Source organism: Peromyscus californicus, unplaced genomic scaffold (assembly GCF_007827085.1).
Source record: "Peromyscus californicus insignis strain IS unplaced genomic scaffold, ASM782708v3 Scaffold_20__1_contigs__length_68692818, whole genome shotgun sequence".
NCBI lineage: Eukaryota > Metazoa > Chordata > Mammalia > Rodentia > Cricetidae > Peromyscus > Peromyscus californicus.
In genome coordinates, this window is record NW_026294503.1 from 3,990,844 (window position 1) to 4,015,408 (window position 24,565).

Genomic DNA, 24,565 nt, shown 5'->3' on the forward strand with positions numbered 1-24,565 from the left:
CGGGGGCAAAACCTCCAGGAAAAAGAATTGGCTTCTGGTAGAGTAAAAACACAATGACCTCGAACATGAATAGCCTGTCGGGGCGGCAGCCAAGCCCCAGAAAGCACCCTGCCCTTCATGAGGGCCCTGGTTTGAAGGGCAGGATACATGAGGCTGGTCCATGGATGGGAACAGAGGCAGACATGCGGGCACTGTCACAGGAGTATGGGTCAAGTCTGGGGTAGGGTGGGGTACAGTTAGAACTCTTGCCCTGTGTAAAGCGCTGATGCAGCTACTTACTCTGTGGGACGAAATAGTCACTTAGCTCTCCCCCATGCCAACCAGCTTTGACCTAAACCCTGAACCCAAACAACAAACCAGCAAGGAGGTCTGGGTGGAAACTTGAAAGTCACTGACTTGATGGAAAGTTCTATTGACCATGCTTTTCCATTTATACACCAAATTCTGGATCCACAGTCTTGGATCAATGTACAGAGGTTCTAGGATCAAATTCTTGGCGGTCAGGAACTAATGGAAGATGCTCTGTTTCAGTCCAGCCTCGCTGATAACCTTAAATCTGTTTCTATATCCAATGACAACAACCGTACACACTGTATCGATTTGTTTCTCATTTGGAAAGTCACTGGGAAAGGCATGACTAAGTGTTACATTCCTGGTCCTGGGTCAAGCACTGATGACGTCACACCTAGGGAGCAACTGGAAGGAAGTATTAGAGCTAAGACCCTGGAGCCAAAGTCAGCAAAAAGTGGCACGGCCAGGAGGGGCTGTCAGAGCCTAACCGTCTACAGTGTCTACTGTTTAAGGAAGCAGGGCTGATGGAGCCGTCTGGATTTTCTGTGTCCTGTTGTTACTGTTGTATCTTTAGAGGAATCCAGTGGCTTCCAGCTAGAACACAATCTTGACGAGCCACACAGCAAGAGCTTGAGGGAGCCATCAGGTCCTGCCACTGTGTGCAGTGACTACACAGAACCCTGAATCTGCAGATCCATAGATCTCCCAGTGAGCAGTGACTGTTCATAACCTGTCTACACAGATCCATAGATCTCCCGGTGAGCAGTGACTGTTCATAACCCAAGTCTACACAGATCCACAGATCTCCCAGTGAGCAGCGACTGTTCATAACCTGTCTACACAGATCCATAGATCTCTCGGTGAGCAGTGACTGTTCATAACCCAAGTCTACACAGATCCATAGATCTCCCAGTGATCAGTGACTGTTCATAACCTGTCTACACTGATCCATAGATCTCCCGGTGAGCAGTGACTGTTCATAACCCAAGTCTACACAGATCCATAGATCTCCCAGTGAGCAGTGACTGTTCATAACCTGTCTACACTGATCCACAGATCTCCCGGTGAGCAGTGACTGTTCATAACCCAAGTCTACACAGATCCATAGATCTCCCAGTGAGCAGTGACTGTTCATAACCTGTCTACACAGATCCATAGATCTCCCAGTGAGCAGTGACTGTTCATAACCTGTCTACACAGATTCACAGATCTCCCGGTGAGCAGTGACTGTTCATAACCCAAGTCTACACAGATCCATAGATCTCCCAGTGAGCAGTGACTGTTCATAACCTGTCTACACAGATTCACAGATCTCCCAGTGAGCAGTGACTGTTCATAACCTGTCTACACAGATCCATAGATCTCCCAGTGAGCAGTGACTGTTCATAACCTGTCTACACAGATTCACAGATCTCCCGGTGAGCAGTGACTGTTCATAACCCAAGTCTACACAGATCCATAGATCTCCCAGTGAGCAGTGACTGTTCATAACCTGTCTACACAGATCCACAGATCTCCCAGTGAGCAGTGACTGTTCATAACCTGTCTACACAGATTCACAGATCTACCAGTGAGCAGTGACTGTTCATAACCCAAGTCTACACAGATCCATAGATCTCCCAGTGAGCAGTGACTGTTCATATACTGTCTACACAGATCCACAGATCTCCCAGTGAGCAGTGACTGTTCATAACCTGTCTACACAGATCCATAGATCTCCCGGTGAGCAGTGACTGTTCATAACCTGTCTACACAGATTCACAGATCTCCCAGTGAACAGTGACTGTTCATAACCTGTCTACACAGATCCATAGATCTCCCGGTGAGCAGTGACTGTTCATAACCCAAGTCTACACAGATCCATAGATCTCCCAGTGAGCAGTGACTGTTCATAACCTGTCTACACAGATTCACAGATCTCCCGGTGAGCAGTAACTGTTCATAACCCAAGTCTACACAGATCCATAGATCTCCCAGTGAGCAGTGACTGTTCATAACCTGTCTACACAGATCCACAGATCTCCCAGTGAGCAGTGACTGTTCATAACCTGTCTACACAGATTCACAGATCTCCCGGTGAGCAGTGACTGTTCATAACCCAAGTCCACACAGATCCATAGATCTCCCAGTGAGCAGTGACTGTTCATAACCTGTCTACACAGATCCATAGATCTCCCAGTGAGCAGTGACTGTTCATAACCTGTCTACACAGATCCACAGATCTCCTGGTGAGCAGTGACTGTTCATAACCTGTCTACACAGATCCATAGCTCTCCCAATGAGCAGTAACTGTTCATAACCTGTCTACACAGATCCATAGATCTCCCAGTGAGCAGTGACTGTTCATAACCTGTCTACACAGATCCACAGATCTCCCAGTGAACAGTGACCGTTCATAACCTGTCTACACAGATCCATAGATCTCCCAGTGAGCAGTGACTGTTCATAACCCAAGTCTACACAGATCCACAGATCTCCCAGTGAGCAGCGACTGTTCATAACCTGTCTACACAGATCCACAGATCTCCCAGTGAGCAGTGACTGTTCATAACCTGTCTACACAGATCCATAGATCTCCCAGTGAGCAGTGACTTTTCATAACCCAAGTCTACACAGAGTCACAGATCTCTCAGTGAGCAGTGACTGTTCATAACCTGTCTACACAGATCCACAGATCTCAGGCCAGGAACACGTCAAGGGAATCCCGCATCTCCTCAGCCTCTTTTCTTCCTAATAGAGTGACTTTAATCATTTTGAAGACCCAGATGTTAGTGAGCCCGTTACTGCTACGCTGTGACAGAGTGGAGCTTCATATCTAGTCTATAATATTTCTAACTGCCCATGCAACTCTACACACTCAAGAAATCCAGAGCAAACGTTCACGCAAAACTCATGCTTAGGGAATGGGGGTCAGCTGGGTGGAGTACTGGTCCTGACTCAAACCCCAGCATGTTCTGTAGAAAGAACAACAAACCGCTATTTGCTCACCGTGGTCCTACAACTGCAGACCGCGTCTCTACAGGGAAGAAATGGGTGTGATTTGTCTGAGTGTCCTGGCAGAGACACAGTGCTCAGCTCACTGATGTTTCAGGAGAACCTGCTGGTTCCTTCCTGAGTGTACCTGACTTAGGTTCGTTGTCACAGGACTTCAAAGTTTCGGCTTTTCCTGAGACTAGTTCTGTCTCACTGTCAAGTGTTCAGAAAATGAATACGAACAAAGGAGAGTTACCCACACTCCTCCCAACTAAAAGGCCAACAGTTTGCTGCTGTGGGCCTCCAGTTCTTCTTTCCTTCTGTTCACATATGTATTAACACTTACCACACAGACCAACGTTAATCGATTTACTAGTCTGTAAACATCCATCATTATTAACACTGCCTTAGAATATTTGTTTGTTTGTTTGTTTGTTTTCGAGACAGGGTTTCTGTGTAGCTTTGAGCCTTTCCTGGAACTCACTTTGTAGACCAGGCTGGCCTAGAACTCACAGAGATTCGCCTGGCTCTGCCTCCCGAGTGCTGGGATTAAAGGCATGCGCCACCACTGCCCGGCTTCTTAGAACAGTTTTTAAGACAGAGGCTCATGTAGCCCCAAAGCCTCAAACTATGTAGTCAAGGTTGACCTTGAACTCCTGATCCTCCTGCCTCCACCTCCTGTGTGCTGAGATTACAGCCATGTGCCTGGCATCTTATAATCAGTTTTAATGGGTGACGATTATTCTATTACATGCATGTATCACAATTTTCCTATTGAATCTTAACACAAGCTATTTGCCTCATATTTCTCCTATTACCTAGGTTCAAGTTCATTGGCATTTTAAATCATGCCTAAGAGAAGTTAAAAATAACCATTTTTGATTGACAGCTGACTTACCACAGGTTCCAAGGGGGTGACGGTTGTGGCCAGAGAGGCTGGCTGTGCCTGTGGCTCTGGAACTGGGCTCCTCTCTTTATGGCTCAATTGTCACCACAACAGCAAGTGTCACTGTGAAAGCTTCTGGAGTCTGGTGTGTGGTTCACCTTAAACTACGTTGGATTTGAAAGCTTATTTATTTATTATCAGGACTCTTGTATTAGAAGTGCCTGAGAATTAAGTTTCTATTGATTAATCCTATGGTTAAAATGCAAACTTCTAAGCTTTGAGCTATCTCTCCTAAATAAAGATAATTATGCAAATATTTACTTGCGGTTCTTTTTCATTTTTTCCTTTAAAAATGATTTATTTTTATTTATATGTATGTATTCGGTGCCCTTGAAGGTCAGATTTGGAATTACAGGAAACTGTGACTCCCCTGAGCCCTTCCTGGGACCTGAACTCAGGTCCTCTGCAAGAGCAGCGAGTGCTCTCAGCCACTGTCCAGCCACTGCTGGGGCTCTTAAAAGGAGGGCAGTCGGCCATGTTCTCCAAGACTGGAGAAGGGAACTGAGAACGGAGCTGTGGACAGCTCTCTGAGCACGGCCCAGTCCCTGGAGGAAGCCATCAGAGACGTCTTCTGAGGCTAGGAACAACGGACATTCGAATAAGCAATGTTTAGACGAGCGGGATCGACTGCCGGACACATTCCCCTCTACATGCAAACTTGCGGAGAATCCACATTCTGTGGCACTTCTAACATTTTAGCCCTATTTCCACTTCTGAGACATGACCTTAGGTAGCCCAGGCTGGCCTCGAATGTGGCTGTGTAGCTGGTCTGTGCCATCAAACCCAGTTTGTGCAGAACTAAGGAGCAAAGCCCGGTTCCCACAGTTGAGGCAAAAACTCTTCGACCAACTGCACTCCATCGGAGGCCTAAAATTCTAAAGTCTGTAATTTCCTCAATGCCATCCTATCAACTATTTCCTAATTAAAACTTCAGTAACACAGCAAAGGCAAAGATGAATTAGAAATGTATAAATTACTGAATGATACTTTTTAAAGGGCCAGTGCACTATGTTGGCATTCATAAACTAATTTAAACTAGGTTAATCAGGAATGACTTAGTAGATGCCCTCAGGGAACTAAGCTTATTGAAAAGGAAAAACAAATCAAAACAAGAAACACTTGAATTCTTACACCTATGTCTTATCATGTGAATTACCATGCAGCAGTCACTGCTTCTCCTGACACAGCACATCTGCTCTTCAGGGAGACCCTGAGTGTTGAGGGCGGACACACCTTCACTGTCTGAGTAAAACATCAGGTTTGATCATGAGATCCCTTCCACACGATGAATTGGCAATCCTTTCGATCAAAGAGCCCGTACAAGGGGTCTGAGTCTAGTGCTCACATTGCAAAGAGACTCCTCACCCCAGGACAATGGAGGGCTGCAGGGTCCCCTGCTCCACAGGAAGCAGCCGGGTACAAGAGTTCGGAAGCAACCTTGTTGTCACTGAACACAAAGTAAGCGTTTGTGGAAAAACGACTACAAAATCTTTGGAAATATCCTCTACTTTACAGGAAGTGACTAAATTCCTGGACTTGCTGTTCCTAAGTATTTCTTACCTTTACCCAAATTTTTCCTCCTCCAACAAAAAACCAAAAACACTAAACAGGGATGTCTGATATGTTCTGGCAATATTCATAGTATTTATTGCTTTAATGACTAAAGTATAGTCACAACTCAACTTTTAGAAAAGATAATAGATTTAAACAAGTCTAAATAAAATTTTCAAAAAAATAGTAATTGCTGTTTTGGATAGCTTAATACCTTTGTTTTCTAGACTCTTTACTATGGAATTATGCGGTGTTTGAAACTCCTATGGCAAAGGACATTGAAGGCCGCGGAAGTCAGGCTGTGGACAACAGCTGAGTTAACAGCATTGCTCACATGGCCCAACAGCGCCACCTTGTGGGCCCACTAGTCCTCAGCTTAGTTCAGTTTTGCAGACAACCTTGCCTTATATACATACATCACAGGTTTGTCTCAGACTCTGGATCCTCCTGCCTCTGCTTCCTGAGTCCTGGGGTTGCAGTATGCCACCCACCTCGTCTTCAAGTTCAACTTTACATGTGGCACAGTATAAAGCCAGGGAAGAGTCTCCGGGTTTGTCTGTCTCATTTCAGTAACACAGAACTCTTTTGGGGATGTGAAAATCCAGAGTTGGAATATGCACAGGTGCTGGTGGTTCCCCTCCTTCATGCAAAGCCTCCATCCTAACAACACGGGGGTGGGTGTGTGTGGACCACAACATCTTCCTTCACACAACCTTGGGGAGGGCCGGTAGTCATCCCTGAGGTTGTCTGACTGCAGTGAGACTACTGTCTACTTTTCCATTCCATCAGGAGACCCTCCCAGACCCCCCACATCCAGCCACTCTCAGAGATCCTACTGTCAACACACCACCCGGAGGCCTCTGCTGGCGGTCACACAGACCTATCGCAGCTGCAGAAGCTGAGGAGCCACTGAAAACGGCAGTGGGAGAAGGACCTCCAAACAGGAGGCAGATGTTCCACAGCTGGAGCCTCTGGGATGGGAGGGGTACCCGAGGCTTTACAGGGAGCGCTGGTCCTTTTCTCTCTTGGCGCTGAGGGGTCGTCCTTTGATACCCAGCTAGTAAAGACAGGACTGAGTGCGACAATCTGATTTAAGAAAGGAAAACAGAGCTTTTTCTTCTTCCTGTATTTCCAAGCTCAGATTACGGGGATAAGAATAAGATACTTAGGAACCACTTGGTGGGGTGGGAAGTGGGAAATGCCAGGACCCTGAGGCAGAACAGGACCAGCAGTTTCCAGAGTATCTCAGGCAGAATAACCATCTCAAGTTGACAAGCAAGGAGGCGCAGCAATTTCCTTCTGACTGAGAGCCGGCCCACAGTCTCTCCTAGTAAGGCGGCAAGTCTTTCAGAGAGGGGAACAGAGGCCGGGAAGTCCCTTGAGTGTGTACATACGGTGGGGTTAGGGGTGTGCATGTGTGCATGGAGGTCAAAGGCACTGGGTTCCTGGAACCAGAGTCACAGGAGGCTATGAGCCGCCTGACATGGGTGCTCAGAGCTGAATTAGGTCTTCTTGAAGAGCAGACTGCTCTCTCAGCCTCCATCCCAGGAACTATCTTTACAGACTGCTCAAAAAGCTCACAACACAGTAGAGAAGGACTCACTGGCTGCGGGTCTCACTTGGCCCCACTGTCTTCCAGGAAACGTCCTCTAGTACAGTCCAGTCCCCTGCCTCAATGGCCTGTCCAGTGAAGAATCAGACACCACCCGTTAGAGCTCCCTGCTATTTTACACGTACCTCAGTTTCCTTCCAGTTCTTGTTCACAATCTCTTAAACCCACTAATCAGTCATTTATACTATGACTAATACTAAGGAGACTGGCAATTACACGGTAAATGTTCTCACTTTTAAAATGTTCTGTATAACCTGTCATCGGGGTCCTGACAAACTACAACACTTAACAATTCTTTATTTAAGAGTCTGAGCAGCTGCTACTTTGACCTTTTGTTCCGGCACTCAAAAGAACCACGCTGTTCAGGAAAGATCATTGTGACATGAAATTGTTCTTTAAAAGGCTTTCACAGGCTTCAAATATTGTAATACGTCTCATATTTTTTAATACATAGAACACAAGTTTTGGATTTTGGAAAATGATCTGAAATCAGAAATGTTCTGCATCTTCATCTACAGAAGCATAACAAGAGATGAAGACACATTAGAGCCACACTTTCAGGTTCAAGGCAGCAGACTCAACAGATCCCCTATGCTTCTGTTCTAGCCGCACTGGCCTGATTCTAGTTTTTAATTATGGTTTACCAGATGACTTTAGGTTTGTGCCATCACCACACACACACACACACAGTCCCTCCAGCCTCACTCCATCTCCGCTGCCCTCCTACCACCCACAAGAACCTCTCATCGTCCAACACCCATTCCCTCAGTTTATGAGTATTTCTTTTACATCCTTCAGTCTCTGCTCTAGCTACCCTGGCCACCCCCAAACAGGGGGACATCTGCCGGCCCAACTGGAGCCAAGTCTCTTCAGCCAGCTTCAAGGCCGGCCTCTGACGGTCAGTACCGTCCTGTCTGTCAGCTTCAAGGCCGGCCTCTGACAGTCAGTACAGTCCTGTCTGTCAGCTTCAAGGCCGGCCTCTGACTGTCAGTACGGCCCTCACCCTGCTTTGACTCAGCGCATGCTCATCAGCATCTTCTACTGTCTCACCTGGTTGCTGGTTCCTTTGTTTTCAGTGCTGGATGACAGGACATTGTCTAGATGTATCAGTCACCCTATCCATTCCTTTACTGAAGAACATCTTGCTTGATTCCACATTTGCTCAAGTTTGAACATAGGGGCTATAAATACCTATGAACAGGTTTTTGTGTGGACATGTTTTGACTCCTACCAAAGAATATCACTTCTGGCTTTTGTGGCAGAAATAGTCAATTCGGTAAGAACTGTCAAACTGTCTTCCAGTGTGGATTGTACTGTTACTTTCCCATCGGTAAGGAATAAAACCCTGGAAATGTATACTTTGTTTTACTTTGTGGTGCACAGCCTTGCAGGGCACTCAAACACTCAAACATCCAGCTACATTCTGAGCAATGTTCTGCTACGTAGCTCAAGTCAACCTCACCCCCACTGTGCAGTTGAAGCTCCTCCTGTCTCAGCCATGCCTCCCATCTGGGTGGGATTATAACGAGCGCCATGATCCCAGGCTGCTGATATACATTCTTACCAACAACATCCCATGCTGTTCGTGTTCTGGATTTAAGCATTTTTTTTTTTTTTTTTGGTTTTTCGAGACAGGGTTTCTCTGTGTAGCTTTGCGCCTTTCCTGGAACTCGCTTTGGAGACCAGGCTGGCCTCGAACTCACAGAGATCCGCCTGGCTCTGCCTCCCGAGTGCTGGGATTAAAGGCGTGCGCCACCACTGCCCGGCGATTTAAGCATTTTACTTAAGCATTGCTTTAGGTTGCATTTCCTTAACAACACATGCTGGAGTGTTTTCCCATACCCATTGGTTGTTTCTGTATCTTCTTGGACAGTGTTTGTTAAGGTCTCTGTCTTAGTGTCCTTCCCTGTTGCTGTGATGAACCCTGACTGAAGAACTTACAAGAGGAAGGGTCTGTCTGCCTCACCATTCCGGGCAGCAGGAACTTGAGATGGAATTATATTATAATTTCACAAATAAAATGAATAAGTAAAACCACTAACCATCACATCTTTAACCCCAGGATTCAGCCGGGCGGTTATAGCGCACGCCCTTAATCCCAGCACTGAGAGGCAGAGCCAGGTGGATCTCTGTGAGTTCGAGGCCAGCCTGGTCTACAGAGTGAGTTCCAGGAAAGGTGCCAAAGCTACACAGAGAAATCCTGTCTCAAAAACCCAAAATCAACCAATCAATCAATGAATCAATCAATCCCAGGATTCAGGAGGCAGAGGCAGGGGGATTAGAGGCCAGCCTGGTCTACAGGGCAGTTCCAGAACAGCCAGGTCTATACAGAGACCCAGTCTCAAATGAAACAACAGAACTACCCATCGCAGGGCCACGCAGATGGTCGGAGGGTAAAAGGACTTCTGTCACATCTGGCAGCCTGAGTTCAAGCCCCAAACACACTCGGCAGAACGAGAGGAACAACTGCCCGAAGTTGTCTTGATCGCCACATGTGTGCCATGTGTATACACGTACACATGGAATAAGTAAGTGGGAAACACAACAAAGCAACAACCAGAACTAACCACAACGGTCTTTAGCCCATCTTTAAACTGGGTTAAATTATTCAGTCAAGAATTTTTACATCTTAGGTTAACAGTCCTTTGTCGTGCATGTCTTTTACAAATGTTCTTCCAGTCTCTTCTTTTCCCACTTGCCTTTGCATTCATCTGATGGTATCTTTCCCAGGGCAGAAGGAAATCTAACTTGAATAAACTCCATCTTCTTACTCCTTTCTTCCACACTGTGCCCCTGATGTAGCCTCTAAAGGTGGCCTAGAGCTTTCCTGTACTGAGGCCGTCCGTATCCCAGCTTCTGTACTGAGGCCGTCCGTATCCCAGCCTCGCTGTGGTTACTCATCACTGCTGGAGTTGTTGGTAAGAGTTTCTGCAGCGACAATCATAGAACCCACACTTCTTCCTTCGTGAACTTTATATTCCTTATGCTCTACTGCAGCTAGGCAGGACGTCCACTGCACTGAAAAGCAGTGCTCAGAGACAACATCTGTCCTAAGGCCAAGGTCGGCTGAAGGGTTTGTAGATGCTCTTTACCAAGCCAACGGTTCCTCTCTGCTCGGTTTGTCAGAGGCTGTTTCCAGCCCTAACGAAGGCTGCACTGCTGAGTGCCTAACGTGATCCTGGCTTCTTCCCTTCTCTAGCCTCCTGCTGCTGTATAATTCTTTTTATAAACTGATCATTTTATTTGCTAATACTTTCTGGCGGATTTTTATACCACCCTCCTGAGTTATACACCTGTAGCTTCCTAAGTGCTGTGAGGTTTTGGTAGAGTAATAGTGGCCTCATAGAATGAGGTAAGTATTCACCTCAGAGAGGCTTCTCAGAACTGGCAACTTCTTCCTTAAATGTCTGGCAGAATTCACCCATGCATCCATCTGGGCCTGGCTCTGGTTGTCATTCATCTAGATTATAAAGGGTGTGGGCACCATATAGGATTCTTTTTCATGTAACAGCCATGGGATCTGTAACGATGACCGACCTTTCATTCATGTACATATTTAGACAGTGTCTCTCTATGTTGCCCAGGTTAGCCCAACCTCAAACTCACAATCCTCTTGCTTCTGTCCTCTAAGTGCTGAGATTTCAAGCATGGGCCACCAGGCCTCCTCATTCATATAGAAATCTTTTCTTCAGCTGCCTACAGATTTATTGACTCCTGATTTTTCCAAGGAGCCAGCTTTGGGGTCCCTGGCTACTGATCTCCCACTTTCAATTCCGTAGACTCGGCTCTAGTTCTGTCTACTCCTTCCTTCTGATATCACTGCTCCTCCAGCTCACTAAAGCAATTATTTAGATGAAAGACTTTAAGCAATTTTAGTAAATCCCAGAGCATCAGAAGGCTGAGGGCTGTACAGCACAGTTACCACAGCCCGGTACATGATGTCTAAACTTTAAACAGACACGTGCGGCCACAGCTACTGTATAGGCAGCATGCTCTAGCACCTAACACATTACTGTTTGCACCTGGTCCCCGCTCCACTGTGCTCAGGTCTACAGGGTCCATGTATCTGGATGCTACAGCGTTTTAACTGCCTCTGTTTATAACAGTTCTTCATTTCTCAGATGGCAAGCATCCCAACTGCGTTCTCAAGACCCTTTTATCATCTGCCCCTTTCAACTCCATCCATCGGCTTGTCAAACCAGCAGGGTGACACAGCTGATCACTTTCCCCGGGCCTCTATACTTACCCACCCCTCAAATATCCCCAAGCGTCTCCTCCCTAGCCCCTTTAATGTTCTTAATCACTGAACACAGAGGGCTCCACGCTTGAGTCTCATTTCCTTAGTCTGGATGCCACAGTCTCATGACTTTCCTGTTACGGTTCAGACATGAAGTGTTCCCACCAAAGGCCCAAGTACTGAAGCTTGCTTCCCAGCCTATGGGGATGTCTGGGGAGATTGTGAGGTTTTCAGCCTGTGGGTCCAGCTGGAGGAGGTGAGTCACTGCGGGCATGTGACTCTTTCTTTTGGCTCCCTCTCTCCATGAGACAAGCAGCCTTGCCACCTGCTCCCACCTCGGTGACGTTCTGTCTCACAACAGCTCTAGAAGCAACAGAGCAGAGACGATGGACTAAAGTCTCTAAACTGGAAATAAATACATCTTTTCTCCTTTCAACTTATTGTATCAGAAATTTTATTATAGTGAGTAAAAATTGGCCAACAAACCACGTTCTGATAACTACCAAATTTCTGTTTCTAGTAAAACCTTTGTCTTGAACCCCATTTTTTAATAATCTATTTGAACAAGCAGCTCAGGTATGGCTAAACTAACCCTGATCTCTGCCTTGTGTGCCACCCATTCTCACACCCGCGCTCAGTCTATCAGCAACTCCTTTTCTAGAATCTGACTGCTGCTTACTATTCAAATCTCTCTTATCCATTCTTTCTTTACTTTCAACAACCCATGGTCAAGCGTAGCCCACAACATAAATGGAAAATTCCAGAAGGAATTCCTAAGTTCTAAACCACACAGCATTCTGAATAGTGTGATGAAATCTTTAACCATCCAGGTCTCCTCCAGCTTAGTCATGACTCACCCTTGTCATTTATCTGCCAACTGGACTAGTACAGACCAACCACCACAGTGTTGGTAATGCAATGCCTGTGGTCCATGTTGCGATGCCTCCATCACTCACCTTGCTTCATTTTATCACTCCAAACCTCACAGGAGATGGTGAATACAATGTATACTTTTAAACAGGTAGAGGCCGCCAGGGGCGGTGGTGGCCCACGCCTTTAATCCCAGCACTCAGGAGGCAGAGCCAGGCAGATCTCTGTGAGTTCGAGGCCAGCCTGGGCTACAGAGTGAGTTCCAGGAAAGGCGCAAAGCAACACAGAGAAACCCTGTCTCGAAAAACCAAAATAAATAAATAAATAAATAAATAAATAAATAAATAAATAAATAAAATAAAAAATAAACAGGTAGAGGCCATATGCATGCAACTTTTATTGCAGCATAATGCTATTAATTGTGCTATTTTATTAGTTAGTGCTACTGTGCCCACTTTGATAATTTTATCATATGCATGTACATAAAGGAAAATAGCACACTGTGTATAGGACTTGGTATTGTTGACGGTTTCAGGCATCCGTGTGGGAGGGGGTCTTGGATTGTCTCCCCCAGGAATAATGAATGACTATGGTACCCCTAACTAGTCTGACTCTATCAGTCAAGCCTGAACACATAAGTCAGGCCCTCTCATTCTTCTGCTCAACCCCCTCTGACCATCTCCTTCCTCCTGAGTAAAAGCCGGCCTTTCCTAGCATCCATGCAGCTTCCAGTTCATTCCTTTCCCTGCTCCTCTGCTCAAAGCCAGTGGACTCCTTGTTAGTCTTCTAGCAGGTTGATGTTCTCTGGATTTCTGTTTGCTGTACTTCTCCCCACCGCCAGCTGGAGGGCTGCCCTGCAGCCTTCAACCTCACGCCAGTGTATTGTGCGCACATTGCTTCGTACTATAAAACCCTGTGAGTTCCCTTCCCAATGCTCCCTACCCCTCACTCCTTTATTTTTCTTCTTAGTAACTGTTACCATCTAACTGGATACATTTCCATTTTTAAACCAATTATTTTACTAGCCCAATCTTTCTCCAAGGGGATGTTAGCTCCATTAGATCAAGGACTTAGGTTACATTATGTCCCTGGTTCTTGGAATTGCCCCAGCACAAAAGACAGGCTGATGTGTGCTACATGAACCTTGACAACGCACTCTTAAACCTGGTACTGCTAAGTGGGTCAGGACACGATGATGGTCAGCTTTAGTGCTCAACTGAACACAAGAAGGAAGCCCTGGGGGGTCTCAGTGAGGGAGTGTCCAGATTAGGTAGGCCTCAGGACACACCTATGAGCGGTTTCCTCAGTTGGGTCCACTGGGATGTGGGTGGCACCATTTCCGGAGCTGGGCCTCAGACAGAACGGAAAGGAGAGGAAGCTGGGCACCAGCACGCATTCACTCACTGCCCTCTGCTCTTGACCATGGCTGTAACAGACCAGCCGCCTCACGGCCGCCACCTTCCCTTCTCCACTGTGACAGACTGCACCCGGAGTCACGAGCCTTCTCCCCTGGGTTGCTCTGCCGGGGTATTTTATCCCAGCAGTAGTTAACTAAGAAGACAATACAAGTCCCAGTCTCTGGGACTAGGAAACAACCATTTCCAGTTTCACATGGAAAAGCCTTTACCCTGCAGCCAGTACTCAATTTGCTCTACAGAATGTGTCTCATCAGGTGGCAGCTTCTCTCCCACGTCTTTCCAGTGTCCTATAAAAAATTATCTTACCGTGGGAGAGAAAAAAAAAAAACCTCTTTCTGTTTGGCATAATGCTGCACGTGCAAGGTAAACTCATTGTGAAAATACAATTAACGAACACACAACTAATGTGTGTGAACGAACACAGATGAGCTTCTACTTCAAATCAAACTGTACTGAAGCAGGAGGACCCAGGACATTTAACTTTATTATCACTACAAGTTTAAAAGGCAAACTTGTTTTCTCATTAAATTCCCTTTAAATTAAGAGGACAATGGTACAGGCTCTTCCATACTGTCACACACTTTAAGTCTTAAAGAAATAATTTCAGGCTACAAAGTGTATCAACAAACAAAAATCTTAAGGAACACTACATTTGGAAGTTAACAGAAATGGGATGCAGGAGTGGGATCTTGGAAGTCTCGGACCCCATTTAACTCTCTGTCAACTGTCTGGACAGAGACAAGTTAATTTAGAGTCTGTGCCTCAGTTTCCTTATCTGCAAATGAGAGACGGTACTTGTTAGGGTTGTTACAAAGATGTTAAAAAGGTGCATCACTGAGTATGATACCTGACCGAAGACAGCCAGCTGTTACTGTAACACGAACACCATCACGCCACTGGCCGCACCTTAGGAAGTGCCTAGATACCAGTGCTGCGTCCTGAAGAGTGAGAAGTGTCACTCCTCAGTGGTACGTGCCTATCACTACAGTCCGCGGCCAATTCTAAATTCTGTGGAACACAGTAAAGAATGAATAAATGTCTTTTCCCCGACGCAGCTGATGGGAAACCGGGAGAGAACCGATCTGCTTTTCAACGACGCGTGTCAAGTGTGAGAGTTCACGATCACCTGCGGCCTAAGCAGAAAGGGTGCAAACCCTGTCTTCCCGTGGGCCCCCTGGGCAGGGAGTGTGCACAGCTCCCACGCACGCACTCCTTTGTGACCCGCCAAGGACTTCACCTCTTCCTAACTAGGCTCTGCATCCGAGCCTCGCTCGGACGGGCCGCCGGGGACTCCCGAATAACCGCGAGCGTGCTCCGCGCAACCTCCCAGGCCCGGCCCTCCCGCCAGCATCGCCCGCGGGGGAGCCGCTCGGACCCGCGTCCGGCCCCACCGGCCGCCAGGGCCCGCAAGGCAGGTGTCCCCGGCTCCCGCCCAGCGGCTGCCCACGGTCCCCGGCCCTGGTACCTGAGCCCGAGGCCACGGCGACAGCAGCAGCTCCTCCTCTCCGGCGGCGGCGGGCGGGGCGCGGACAGCCACCGAGCGGGAGCCCGCGCGGGGCAGAGCGGCCTGGCGCCACTCGGCAGCGCGCCCCCTGCAGGCGGGAGGCTCGCACGGCGGCTCGGCCTCCACGAAGTAGACTGCTGCTGCGCAGAGGTTTTTTTTTTTTTTTTTTTTTGGTTTTTCGAGACAGGGTTTCTCTGTGTAGCTTTGCGCCTTTCCTGGAACTCACTTGGTAGCCCAGGCTGGCCTCGAACTCACAGAGATCCGCCTGGCTCTGCCTCCCGAGTGCTGGGATTAAAGGCGTGCGCCACCACCGCCCGGCGTGCGCAGAGGTTTTGACAGTTTGCGCGCTGGCGCCGGCATCTCGCACTTTCACCTCTTTTTCTAAGTGCACGTCCACCCCCTCCTCCACTAAGAAATTTCGAAGGCAAAAGCAAATTTATTAAGTGCCACGGGCATTAATTTATTAGTTTCTGGCTGCGGAAGAGACGTTTAAAACCCAAACCCACACATTAGCAAATAATGGCTGACAGTCCTCCTCTCCGACGGGTTGTTTATTATTCGGATCGAATGCTTACACTTGACTTACCACGACCTGTGTACGGCCAGACCTGAAAAGTGATGATACACCCGTTTACTGGAACACTCTTTCACGTTTTATCAACTCCGGTCTTACAGGAGGACTTATAAACACTTAACCGTTCCTCCTCTGGATTCTAGCACCAGCCACCCCACCAACGACCCTGGAAGGTGTCATCGCTTCAGGGATTCAGTCTAAGTTTTTTCCTGGCCGTGTCAAATAAGTGTTTAGGATTTCAGCCTGGCTGGAGGGAATCTCACATTTCCTTCCCTTAGGGATTGTAAGGAGGCTGCAGAGAGCTCAGTCGGTTCGGGACTTGCTTGGCATGAGGACCAGAAGTCAATCTCAGAACCCACATACAACGCCAAGCATGGGGGCCATATGTTGTAATCCCAGTTCCGGGGAGTGGGAGACAGTGGGAACCCAGGGGTCCCCTGGCTGGCCAACCTGGAGAGCCCAGGCCTCAGTGAGCAATCCTGTCTCAAAAACAAGATGGTTGGCTCTTGAGGTATGACACCTGAGGCTGACCTCTGACCTCTATGTGCAAGAGCACAGACATGTACACACAGACACATAAGTACACACACACACACACACACACACACACACACACACACACACACACATTCTAAGATACCACGGCAGGCTGAGTTCAGCAATCCCCAGCGCTGCAAATCATGTGAGGATATTTTACATTTACTTGTGCAGTGACTAATCATAAATATTCTTTAAATTGGTGCTACATTAGTCAATTTGTCAGTGACTGAGTTCATAATATCTTCATGTATGCCCCTGCACTGTGTCAAATCACTGGGTAATTTAAATGGTAATTATATTCATATAATTTATTCTTCCCTAGTTGTTGGCTCATCAAATAACCTGAGAGTTTGTTGATTGCTTAGATTCTAATTTATCTTCTCTTCTTCATGAATTATGGCTTCTGTTCAACAGGAAGAACTTTGGGACGGTGAAGACAGGTTTTTTTTTTCTTCCTCTGATGAGAGTAAGGAAATGGACTGTAAGTTGCATGTGTCTTACGACTCCTCCCCATCACTGCCTTTGGGGACTTGACTCAGTGGACACAGAGTGTCTTCATGGATGTATTTTTACATCCTAGCAATATCTTGATACTTACTGGAAGTGACCATAAATCACAAGATTACATCTTTCTAAATGCAAACTAAAGAGTCTCCTACCATGTTCTTGCTTAGTTGATCCTCAGAATGCCTGGACCCACCCGGTGCTGATTCCCCGGGGAGAATTGCTTTGGAAGTCTGAAGAGAAAGTAGCAATCTTAATCAATGGGAGCTGAGATATTAACTTCACAAAACACATAGTCATGTGAACACAGTTCCAGAATCCCTTCATGGGCTTGGAGAGGGGTCTGTATAAGAGGGGGTTGTACCTCAGTTACCTATTGTCATGGTGACAAACTGCCGCAAATCTAATTGTTTAAGCAATTGCATTAGTCATTTTACAGGTCAGGAAGTCATACTAGATAATCTAGAATGACCTCCACATCTCCAGACCTCTGGACAATCACTCTTGCAAGCCCCTTTCCCATGAGTGATGGTATCTAGATAGAATCTAGGCCCCTGGGTGTGCTTGGAGAGGACTATCTTGATTACATTAACTGAGGTAAGAAGATCCACTGTGGGTGGCAGCATTCCCTGGCTGTGAGCTTGGCTTGTGAAGAGACAGGGGACTGAGCAGAAGCAGGTGTTTGCTGTTCTTGCTTCCTGACCATGGATACACTCCGACCAGCTGTCTCCAGCCCCTGCTGTCATGGCTTCCCAGCAAAGATGGACTGTACTCTGAACTGTGAGCCAAAGTAAGCCTTTCATCCCCTAAGTTTTCTTTTCTTTTTTTTTTTTTTTTTTTTTTTTTTTTTGGTTTTTCGAGACAGGGTTTCTCTGTGTAGCTTTGAGCCTTTCCTGGAACTCACTTGGTAGCCCAGGCTGGCCTCGAACTCACAGAGATCCGCCTGGCTCTGCCTCCCGAGTGCTGGGATTAAAGGCGTGCGCCACCACCACCCAGCTTTCTTTTCTTTTTAAATATTGTGTATACAGTATTCTGCCTGCATGTGTCCCTGCAGGCCAGAAGAGGGCGCCAGATCTCATTACAGGTGGTTGTGAGCCACCATGTGGGTGCTGGGAGTTGAACTCAGGACCTTTGGAAGGGCAGTCAGTGCTCTTAACCACTGAGCCATCTCTCTGGCCCCCCTAAATTTTCTTTGTCAGGTTATTTTATCACAGCAACAGAAAAATAAGCTAAGGTGCTATGCAAGGTTGAGTGTGTGTAGGTTCTGGGGACTGGACTGTGGGCATCTTGGAAGGACTGCCATCTTGTGCATTATGAGGCCTTGAATCTTAAATTTCATTCCAATCAGGAAAACATGCTTTTTTGTCTTCATTCCAAGTTCTGACTGTAAAATTTTCATTGAATAATGAAAAAGAGGAGCCTTTCCCATCGAGGAAAGGGGGCAGCGATATCTGTGGATAAACATTTATTCTGACACTCAAATTAATATTTACTCTGAGGAGTTAAGGGGGACCATGGTGGGGGCAAAGAATCCGTGTGGCCAAGCTACATCTTTACCCCCGAATGCTCAGTATGTTCACAAGAGTGCCAGCACATGGGCTGTATTTGGGGATGGTTGCTGGGCGGCTCTCCACCCTAGTGGCACATTCTAACCACCACATTAGCTTTAAAATCACCTGTGCCTAGTCAAGACCAGTTCAGGGTTGTTTAGCAGCAGAGTCTGGGCATCTGTGTTTTGCTGTTCAGGGAATTCTAACATGTAGCCAGGGCTGAGCTGAGCAGAGAACAGGGCTGAGCGAGGACCACTGAGCGAGGAAATGGATGCAGGAATGCTCAGGACAAGATTTTCTTCACCCAGGAGGTTTCTTTCTTCTTAAGAGAAATAAAAGTCTGGGCTGTGCCAATTAAGCCTTCCTACATGGTCTCAAAAATTGCAGAAGACTTTTTAAAACAGTACTGACCCGATTGGAAAAGCATGGCCCTCCGGCTGTAACCAGTTCTCTGTGCAGAAAGAGGTACGTTTAGAATGGGGAGTGTTTTTAAAACACTCAGGACTTGAAACGAAGAGGCCCATCCTTAGCCAGTCTTGGTGGTGTAAACCTTTAGTCCCAGCTCTCATGAGTTCGAGGCCAGCCTGGTCTACATAATGAGTTCTAGGACAGCCAGGCTTCATAGAGAGCCGGTGTCCCTGTTCTTGGACATCTTGTTTCTCGTAGTACTGCAGAATGACCAGGAGAGGGAGACACGCTCCTGAGAAGAGTCGCTCCCACAGGTCTAATGTCTCTAATCAACTGTGACTCAGGTGTGTAGGGTGTGAAGAAGGTGCCTGAGTTCTCAGAACCACAGACCAGACTGAGCAAGCCACTGAACGCCATACGACAGCATGCATTCACCAAAATGAGATCGATCTCTGTCCTCTAACGCTTTGAAACACTTAAACCACAAGAAAATGCATGTGCCAGGCAGCGTCTTTGCAAAACTGAGGAAAAATGCAAAGCCTCCAGGAAGCAGAACAATTAGAAAGTGTCTCAAGCCAGACTTTCAAGATGAGACCTCCCTCCCTTATTAATTACAAAATAAACATCTTGGGACTTGATTTTTTTTTTTTTTAATTACAAACATACAGCTGGAACCCTGGGAAGAAGAAGATTGTTTTTCTTTGCCACACCAGAACCATCCAGAATCATCCAGCTTCACCACAGACAAAACGACTCTACAGGAACACAGATAGTGTCTGGCACTAATTAACTTCCCTCCCACGGCTACACAGAGGCAGCCCTGTGAGCAAGTTCCTTCTGGGAAGGTTTGAGCCGACGCCCTGCAAATCCTGTACTGGTGAGATGCTGGGCTGTGGGGGCAGAAGCAGAACTACATGTTGATAAGATAAAAGATTTGCTCTGGAGCTACCTTATGCAACTGTGCCAGCTGCTCAGGAAGAGAGGGTTTGGAAGCGGGTGTTGGAGGAGCAGTAACTACCTACCGGCTGGCAAAATGCACTTGCCCCCAGACATACTGACCTGAGTTCAATCCTCAGGACTCACATGGTGAAAGGAAAGAACCAAGTCCCACAAGTCATCTCTGAAAACTTGTGATGCGCACATGCGTGCACCTGCCTACACACACAGAAGATGGATAGATGAATGGATGGATGGATGGATGGATGGATGGATGGATGGATGGATGGATGGATGACTGACAGACAGACGGACGGACAGACAGATAGATGCAAAAATCATTTTGCTAAAGTCACACCGCAGTCCCTCTGAGGATTCTAGGAAGCCAAGCACAGCTTGGACCTCTTTAGAACAGCTCTCTCTATAACTACTGCCCCTGCCAGACCTTCAACACATGTGGACTGTGGTTCTGCAGGTGAGCAGGAGCATGGGTCCAGAAGATCTAAGTGTGGGTGGAAACTGCCCTGTGCCTTTGCGTGGCACTGTATCTGACTGTGAAAAGACGTCTAGGGAGCAATGGCTCTTCCCTCACCCTGCCTTCCACCTTACACACAAGGACCTCTTCGGTCCAACTCTAAACCGGAGCCACTCCGGGGAGGGGATTCTGGGAAACATAGTTACCAGTATAGCCAAGCCAGCAAAAACCGAGACCTGTTCTTACAGCTAATTTTGCAGGTAAGGAAATTGAGAGCATCCAGGTCAGACCTTGCCTAAACTCCATGGATGACTGGAAGCAGGAACAAGCTCAGCATCAGCTGAAGAGGAGAGTGAGGGTCAGAGTAGCCTCCCTGCTATCACTCCTGTCTGTGGAACTTGAATACTCCAAAGTGTTTCCAGCAGAAGAACGTGCAATGCCTGCAAGGCCCCTTCCCGAGCTGAGAGGCTGTAAGCAATTTGCATGCCTTTGTCTGAACAAGCCAGTGGCGCTTGTTCCAGAAGCTCCGAGGTGGGCCTGCTTCTAGGGGCTCTGAGGAGAGAACAATGCGATAGGAACTCCTGGGCATCGAAGAAGACCCTTGCTTGGAATGTAGGGTGTATTAACATGAATTCCAAAGCCCAGAAGAGGCCATTGTACATCACTGAAAATGGCAACAGAACTTCTTGGTACAGAAGACATTATCCCTTCCTTCCTCCCTCTCTCCTTCCTTTCTCTTTCTTTTCTTTTCTTTTTTTTTCTGAGACAGGGTTTCTCTGTGTAGTTTTGGTGCCTATCCTGGATCTTGCTCTGTAGCCCAGGCTGGCCTCGAACTCACAGAGACCCGCCTGGCTCTGCCTCCCAAGTGCTGGGATTAAAGGCGTGTGGCACCACCGCCCAGCTCTTTCTTTCTTTCATAACTCATCAAGTAGCTAGCCAGTGGCCCCAGGGATCCATCAGTTACTGCCTCAACAGCTTTGGAATACCAAACATGAACCTCTATGGCTAGCTTCTTAATTTGTGTGTGTGTGTGTACATGAATTCTGGGATTGAAATCAGATCCCTATACTCATGAAGCAAGCACTTTCCAGGTGAAGCATCTACCCAGCACCTGTCATTCCCTTTATTGTCCAGCTGTGCCCTAGAACACATCTGTTCTATATATAGAACCTCGGCACTCAGGAGACTGAGGCAGGAAGATGATGAGCTTAAGTCCAACCTAAACCAGTTAGTAAGAACCTTCTCAAAGTCCCACCCCAGCTGAGGCACTATTGGCATTTGATAGTGGCTTTAATAGTGTGACTCCCGGGGGTTAACCACACTACAGGACTAGCTGGGAACACGAAACAGACTTGATGGATTGAGCGGTGAGGGGAAGAAGGGAGCACAAAGTTGGATTCGGTTATGTAGGGAAGGTGGAGTAGCTGAGAGGAGTTGGGGGTAAATAGGATCAGAATGTGTTGTATGAAAGTTTCGAATATTTTTTTTTAAAGATTTATTTATTTATTATGTACACAGTGTTCTGCCTACATGCATGCTTGCAGGCCAGAAGAGGGCACCAGATCTCATTACGGATGGTTGTGAGCCACCATGTGGTTGCTGGGAATTGAACTCAGGACCTCTGGAAGAACAGCCAGTGCTCTTAACCGCTGAGCCACCTGTCCAGCCCTCGAATATTTTTTATAAAATAACAAACCACTCTACTTCCCAGAAAGTCACTAGGCTTAAAAGTCTTAAGAGAAACAGACAAAGAAGGGCAAGAAGGCAGAGACCACTCCCACCCCAAGCTCCCTCTAACCCTTAACCTTGCCGCTTCTTAGAAATCATGCTAGTTCAGGGCTTGTTAGATTTGGTCACGGAAAAAGCTAAAGATTCTTACTGGTCCCCGAAGTCTGGGAGTGTCTGCTCAGTCCACATGACAAGCAGCTGAGATGATTCCCATCATCTGTGTTGGAGGGTTCGAGTCAGTTGTGTGTGAGGCTGAACTCACCCCAGGGACTCCAACAGAATGGAAATTTACCTCAGAGGGAACGTAACTCCCACTCTCTTCTCAAAACAAACGCTTGGTGACTGTTACTCAGAAGAAAGGACACTCTTCCTGCCGTCTGAGCCGGCCTCGGCCCTGTTGTCCTTGCAAACACCGGTCCCCTCCTTCCTTTCCACCTTTACAAAACTGACCTCAGGGAGACTCAGGGGCGCCAAGCTCTCCCAGGGATTTCTGCACACACAAGCGGACCGAGACTTCTTCAGAGTCCATGTTTCTGATGAGGAAGAAGGGGACTTCTGAGCGTTATTTATAGGGGAAGATGGGTCAGGAATGAGAGCCAGCTCTCAGCTCACACATTTGTTATAAGGCATCCAGAATGAGAAGATCCCTAACAGTGACCACAGATGATTTTTTTAAGAACCTGACAAATGTGCATTGCATATCCATCTTCTAGCTCACAAGAAATGACTAAGGAATGAGTGAAAACTCACATGGTTTTTTGTACCGTCCCCAAATCCACATGGTGAAATTTAGTAACCAGTGTGACAGTACAGAAAGGTCAGGCATTTAGGGAATGATCAAGTCGTGGATGGAATGATCACCTTGCGGAACTAGAGTCCCTTCCTGCGGTCCCTCCAGCTGTGTGAGGATGGGGAGCAGGTGGCTTCTGGGAAGCAGAGAGCACCCGCAGAAGATGGCCAGCTGTCAGCATCCTTGTATGATCTCCCCAGCTTCCAGAGAAGGGACACATCTGTGTGCTATGAATTACCCCGTCTCAGGGATTTTCTTATATTAAAGAGAAACTTGTCAGCAAGGTACAGTTGCACCTCAATAAAGGTTGGGGCACATGTGGGACCCGCAAGCCGCGTGCACGGGATCACTGGGTATAGTGCTTTCTAAGTTCACGCAGCACATTTTATTACAGCACACTTACTCACCTTTTCCTTGACGCTCCTGGCTCGCTGAGGAGGACAGGAACGAGGCTGCCGAGGGAAAGGCACTCTCCAGCATGTCTCCCACAGCCACGCTCTCTGCTTGCCTGGTTGGCACTGCACACTGATCACAAGACAGGGGGATAACTCAAAGGGCGTTCGGGACGCACGGATACTTCTGCCGCTGAGTTGTGGTTTTCTCCTATTTTGTATTGTAGGATCCTTCTTGTCTGGGTTTTCTCACCAAAGCTTGAACCCCATTTGGTTTTCCATAAATTTAGATCATTTAACCTTCCTTAAACTTACTTTGGGGATGATCTTAATTTATTTCTAACTGGGACGTTTAACATAAAGCTTGTCTAATTGCTCACAAGAGGACGGAGGTAGGCTGCCAGTACTCCGCCCCTAACATGGACCACAGCACATGGTGGGACGTGCCCACGCTGCAGGCAGAGCCTGTTCCCTGCCACAGGAATGCCTCAGACAGTGGCGCTGACCTCAGTTTAATCAGCCCACCCCCCCTTTTTCTTTCTTTCTTTTTTTTTACCCCAATTAGGCCTTTGTGAGATTTTCAATTTAAGTTTACTTATGATAGTTATTTTGGAACATAAATAACAATTTTAAAGAATGCAGCTCGGCAGTGGTTGTGCACAACTTTAATTTCAGCACTGGGAGGCAGAGGCAGGTGGACCTCTGTGAGTGCAAGGCCAATCTGGTCTGTATAGTGAGTTCCAGATCAGTCAGGGCTACGTAGTGAGATTCAGTCTTTAAAAAAAAAAAAAAAGGCCTAGCTTTAGACGAGCTATTGGATAATGTAGGAACGTAGCTATGTCAGAAGGGAAAAATGGCTGATGGGGACCTTTTTTACAGATACAATTGTCCCTCGGGACCCGTGGAGCTAAAATCCACAGATGCTCACGTCTTTTGTGAAAAATGGCATGCCGTTGTATGAAGCCTTCATACAAACCCCCGCTGGGTCACACGTCATACCCGGCACAAAGCAAGCACAATGGGAAATCCCGCCATGCTGTGGTTAGGGAACAATGCTGAAAAAGTGAAGTCTATGCATGTCCAGGACCTGTGCAGCCTTGATGGATGAAGGTGGAGAGGCAGGTAAATCCACGCTGCAGAGTCTGCGAGTCCAGACCGCCCCGAAGGAGGGAGGGCGTATGCCGCGAATGCCCAGGGCCTTCCTGGGAGTAAACTGCAGCCTTCCTTCTCCGCCCTGCGCTGACTCCAGCCCAGGTGGTCCTGTGG

General features: G+C 47.3%; 1 protein-coding gene across 1 annotated transcript in view; it reads right to left on the reverse strand.

Moving 5' to 3' along the window:
- Nucleotides 1-15,469, reverse strand: part of Ankrd46 (ankyrin repeat domain 46) — a 29,692-nt gene extending 14,223 nt beyond the window's left edge. The window contains exon 1 of the mRNA XM_052747626.1: nt 15,364-15,469. The gene's annotated coding sequence lies outside the window, so the exon portion shown is untranslated. The remainder of the gene's footprint in view (nt 1-15,363) is intronic.
- Nucleotides 15,470-24,565: the final 9,096 nt, after the last annotated feature.